This window comes from Octopus bimaculoides, chromosome 9 (genome assembly GCF_001194135.2).
Source record: "Octopus bimaculoides isolate UCB-OBI-ISO-001 chromosome 9, ASM119413v2, whole genome shotgun sequence".
In the NCBI taxonomy this organism is placed as follows: Eukaryota; Metazoa; Mollusca; class Cephalopoda; order Octopoda; family Octopodidae; genus Octopus; species Octopus bimaculoides.
Window position 1 is genome coordinate 88,303,419 of NC_068989.1, and position 5,842 is coordinate 88,309,260.

The 5,842-nt window shown below is 35.4% G+C and overlaps 1 protein-coding gene across 15 annotated transcripts in view; it reads right to left on the reverse strand.

The window, feature by feature from the left end:
• LOC106869835 (serine/threonine-protein kinase tousled-like 2) overlaps positions 1 to 5,842 on the reverse strand; it is a 314,313-nt gene that overhangs the window by 145,177 nt on the left and 163,294 nt on the right. The window contains exon 1 of one of the 15 annotated variants that reach the window (XM_052970857.1): positions 1,325 to 1,455. The exons of the other annotated variants lie outside the window; for them this stretch is intronic. The gene's annotated coding sequence lies outside the window, so the exon portion shown is untranslated. Of the gene's footprint in view, positions 1 to 1,324; positions 1,456 to 5,842 lie in introns of those variants that run through there. 15 annotated transcript variants of the gene reach the window in all.

Here is a 5,842-nt window from a genome sequence, read left to right on the forward strand (position 1 = left end):
GTACACGCTAGGGTATTTAACACAAAAAAGTCGAAATCTACAATGGAAATAACTGTCCTAAATATATACGAATTTCCTTAAATTTATTGCAACCACTTTAAATATTTCAAATTTCGTAACCGAATCCGATTTTCATCATCATTTTTTTTTTTTTACAAAATAATCAGGTGAAAATTTAAAATATTTCAAGTGGTTGGCAGAAATTTTAAAATATCCAAATATATATGTATATATCTATATATGATAAAATACTATATTGTGTTTTATTGAAGAAGGGAAGAAACAGAAAGTGAAGATCTCGTGTTTGTACTATTTACATGGTGAATGAAAACAGGAAGTGAGGTTTGTAACCTATATCAATCTACTTCCGGTTCATATTTGTCAGCCGTTTCGCTTGTTTAGCAAAGCCGTGTTTTTATCGTCGCTCCATCGGCATGAAACATTCAAAATAAATAAAGAAGAAAAAATCAAATGCACAGTTGTGAACATCGTTTATTACTTTAGTTTCGAAAAATAAAGCCATATTAGATAATTACTGTTTATTTTTTTGTAACACTCGGCTACGCAACAAATGTAAATAGTTGAATTCGATCAATTTTTCTTGTCTGTCTATCATTGACAAAAAACTGGGTTAGGGCCGGTATGGATGTTAAATGTTGACAATAGAGATATAAATACCTCCCTGAACATGATTCCCATAAGAATATGGTAAATTTTTATGTGGTAGGGAAGGAAATAAGACTGAATGTCGTTACTGGGCAAATAAGAATTATTTACCAAACAACTTCAGGCGGAGGTGGTGGCGATAGAAAAAAGAAGAAAGAAAATATTTTAACGTATGATTTGATCGCTGAAAGTGGATTATCCTTAGATAAGAAACACTAATATGGCTATCAAATTCCAATAGAATAATTTGGTGTAAAAATTAAAATATCTTTAGAATTATGAATTATAACAGCATGTAAAAACTTAGATGAAATATAAAAGGAATTTCTGACATATTTATAAAGTAAAGGTATCGTCGATAGAATTTGTCGAAGTACTTTTGACTCGGTGTTTCTCAGAGAAAGGCGACTTGGAAGCCGTTGAAAACTGAAAAGAGGCGGACAAACTGCCATGTTTAATAAAACTGAAATAGTCCAAAAATGTACACCTGTACAACACCATGGTGAAGAAAAACGAATTAGATAAATGCAAAATCTTTGGTCTTGTCATTAACAAATAGGGTTGCAAAACATTCAACTGACATTGAGAGGAGACTGGTATTTGTCAATGGGAGAGTCATGGGAAAATTGCATCCGCAGGACACCTAACGAAAAATTACCTTGAGTTTTTTTTTTTCTTTTTCTTTTCTTAAGTAGTGTTGCTCGTTTAATGATGTATTATGTCTTATGCGGCTCGTTTCTTATTAAAGGTTGCCTGCGCCTGATCTAGGCAGAAGAGCGGAAAATCGTCCCTAGAAGAACTTCACAAATAATAGGCATCTAGAAGTTTCGCAACTAATCCTTTTCTGTAAATCAAGATTTTTTATTTTCATATATAATATATAAATATGTACATTTTTTGGAACATTGTCATTTTATAAGATTCTGCTGGCAAATTTTAAAATTAACATACACATTTATTTACATGAAAGGAAATTACAGGAGAACTTTCATCTAATTCTTCCAAATCTTTCTGTTAAAACTGTATTGAAACCATTTGTGGGGATTTTTTATCACAAAGGCATAAATCGATTTAATCTTTACTATTGCATGTCTCCAAACAAAATTTTAACTAAGAACAGAAAATGATAATAATTAACCTAGGAAAGATGTGATATATTCTATCTATCATTCCACGATTTATTGAAACTGTCTTCCAATTATACTATTATTTACTACAACATTCTACCAGTTTCCCACAATTTTGTGTCAAATTCTCCATACTATTCCACTATTTACTTCCACCTTCTACCATTTTTGTCACATTCTATCTATTTATTGGAGCAGTGCCACAACACTGCCCTCATAAATATACCAAGATCTATTATGTTATAATTCCGCCACAAAAATTGGCAACTGTGCCACAAAGAATGCTGACCACTAATCCATAAAACATCCTCATTCCAACTGAATTAGCCTTAAATGAAGAACACATACAAAAGTTGCAGGACAAGCCATTCTTTGAGAGCAACAAAGTCATAGCAATACATAAAATTAAATTACTCCACTCTCTCATAGGCTAAGGAGAAAGAAAAAGTTCTTGTTTCTCCAAAAGATGACATTATCTAGAAAATTGGAAATACTTCTTCCAACAGTATACTAACATCAAAAACTTTACACTTTACCTGTGAAGTGAAATTGGTAATGGCGGAGCCTCCATGTGGTTGTTTAATCTACAAGAAATAGCAGTCAAATCTCTTGCATGAATGTACACACACATCACCATCATCATCCATTTCCCATGCTGGCATGGGTTGGACAGGTTGACAGGAGCTGGTAAGCCTGAGAGCTGCACCAGGCTCCAGTTACCTGTTTTAGCATGGATTCTATGGCTGGATGCACTTCTTAATATCAACCGCTTTACAGAGTGTACTGGATACATCTTATGTGGCACCTGGACGGGTGCTTTATATCAGGGTTGCACCTTCCACAGCTTCATTGATTTTGATCAAGGTTTGCTTAGGTCATAGCTGACCTGTGGCTAAAAAAACAATTATGACTATCATGGAAATACTTAGTGACGGAGGGGCTGGGGGCTAGAATTTCAAGTGCCAGGTACAGAATTCGATCTTCAGAAGAGGTTGGTCAAAGAGCCAAACTTGCCGTCTTCAATTTGATAATTGTGCCTTTGCTCGCCTTTAGTCATGAATGTCGGGCATTGACAGAAAGATCATGATAGCAAATACAAGAAGCAAAAATGGAGTTCCTCGTCTGTATCTTTGTGTTTGTCCCTCACCATTACTTGGCAACCAGTGTAGGTTTACTTATGTCCCTGTAACTTACCAGTTCAGCAAGGGGGGGGGGGTTTAGAATAAGTACTGGACAGTGCTCCAGCATGGCCACAGTCGATAGACTGGAACAAGTAAAAGATGAAATGTAAAAGTGTGTGTGCATCCATGCTGAGGAGGTTACATAGTTAATTCAATGCTTTAATGACTGTTTGTAAAATGTTCTTTCTGTGTTATTCAGATGAGAATATGCAGTGTCAATGACCTCCGTGGGTTTTCCCGGACTGATGCAATTCTTATGATCAAATGCCCAGTTTACACATCGGCAGCAAATACCTTTGAGTGGATTTCAAAATACTCAAGAGTTTTCAGAGTGGATAGAGTTTTAGTAACTAACATTTTAATGTATTTTTGCAGACACTTAGTGGGTGTTTTGATATACAACTTAAACACAAAAACATGTTACTTCGTTACTGTATTTGGTTTGCAAGATTCTTGATGTGAATTCATGTGTTCAAACAAATTTTGTTGTGTCTTGGGAAGGTCACTGCACCAATATTAACAATAACACAAGCACTGGTTCAATATCACTTCTTTATTGTTAGTCACTCGGTTAAATATCTAACTAATTGATTGTTTGTTTAATGTGCCAGTGAAACAATCAATTCCTTATGCTTTTCTTTTCATTTGACTGCGGCCATGCTGGAGCATCGCCTTTAGTTGAACAAATCGACCCTAGGACTTATTCTTTGTAAAACTGGTACTTATTCTATCGGTGTCTTTTGCTGAACCACTAAGTTACGGGAACGTAAACACACCAACATCAGTTGTCAAGCGATGATGGTGGTGGGAACAAACAAACACACACATGCACATATATATATATATATATATATATATATATATATATATATATATATATATATATATATATATATATATACGACGGTCTTCTTTCAGTTTCCATCTACCAAATCCACTCACAAGACTTTGGTCTCAGCCTGAGGCTATAGTAGAAGACACTTGCCCAAGATGCTATGCAGTGGAACTGAACCTGGAACCATGTGGTTGGAAAGCTAACTTCTTACCGCACGGCCATGCCTGCACCTATTGGTCATTTGTTAGTCAAAGTCCTTTTGTCACTATTTACAACCTTTTCAATAATCTACCCTCTCTCTTCAAGATCTGCTCTGAGTCTGATACATTACTCTTTTGGAAATTCTTGTGCTACCATTTATGTAATAAGGCAACTTTGATTTGAGGATTTTAATTGCAATATGAATAATTTAACTTGAAAAAAAAAAGAAGTGGTTTTGGGTTAAGACATACAGACAGAGTAAATTATTGCTGAAACTTAGCAATGTATGTCATGAAGTTGACCGAGAGGGGTGGAGGATTCACCATACATCCCTCCTCTCTTTTCAAAGAATAAAAAAAACATACACACAACTACTTTGATAAACAACACAAAATAAAATCTCCAAGACAAAAGACCTGAAACAGAAGGTGGGTGGGGAGTGATAAAACAAAAACGAAACAAAAAAAAGGCTGGAAATTTTGAGGGGAGGGGCTAAGTTGATTACAGCAACCCCAGTTTTTAACTGGTACTTATTTTATTGACCCTGAAAGGATGAAAGCAAAGTCAACCTCAGAGGAATTCGAACTCAGAATGTAAAGACAGACGAAATGCCGCTAAGCATTTTGCCTGGCGTGCTAACAGTTTTGTCATCTCGCCACCTTAATAATAATAATAATCCTTTCCATGATAGGCACAAGGCCTGGAATTTGGGGGAGGGTACTTATTTTATCGACCTCTGAAAGATGAAAGGCAAAGTTGACCTCAGAGGAATTTGAACTCAAAATATAAGAAGGACAGACGAAAGAATAATAATAATAATAATGATTTCAAATTTTTGCTACAAGGGCTGCTTGGAGGAGGGGATTAAGTCGATTACATTGACCCCCAGTGTTTCACCAGTACTTAATTTATTGACCCTGAAAGGATGAAAGGAAAGTCGACCGCAGTAGAATTTGAACTCAGAATAAAGCAACGGATGAAATACCCCAAGGCATTTCGCCCAGCATGCTAACAACTCTGCCAGCTCGCTGCCCTTAATAATAATAATAATAATAGTCCTTTCTACTAAAGGCACAAGCTCTGAAATTTGGGAAGAGGGGACTAGTCAATTACATCAACCCCAGTACGCAACTGGTACTTAATTTATTGACCCTGAAAGGGTGAAAGAAAGGCCAAGTCGATCTCAGCAGAATTTCCTGTGCCAAATAATAATAATAATTCTTTTATTGGCCACAAGGGCTAATATAAATAATAATAATAATAATAAACTCTTGTAAGGGAGAGAAAGAAGGCAAAAGAAATCAATCTATTCAATTTTCCAAAAGATATGGAACATTCAAGTTTCCAGTTGTTTTAATTGACAATTTCCAGGAAGGTACAAGAATCAAACACACACACATACAAACATACAACACACATACTCTCTCTTTCTTTACATCTTTCCATTGGCACCCTTGTCTCTATCGCTAAAAAAAGACTTCTGCAATGCAATAGAGAAAGAAAGAAATGTGAAACAGTAAAAAGGAGACCAATCACATCTTAGTGTTGATGGCCAGAAAGCAAACATCACAGTGAATGCCAGCTTTTTTTTAACAGAAACCTATGACATCAGTGAGAGTAAATTGGGTGATTTTTTTGTTTTTTTGTTACTATCACCTCAACTTGACCTTACATGAGGGGGAGGAGATGAGAAGAGAAGATGATAGAGAGAGGGAAGAAGAGAGACAGTGAGAGAGAACCAAGAAAAATAAACACAGATTACAAATACACACATCTCTCTCTCTCTCTCTCTCTCTCTATATATATATATATATATATATATATATATATAT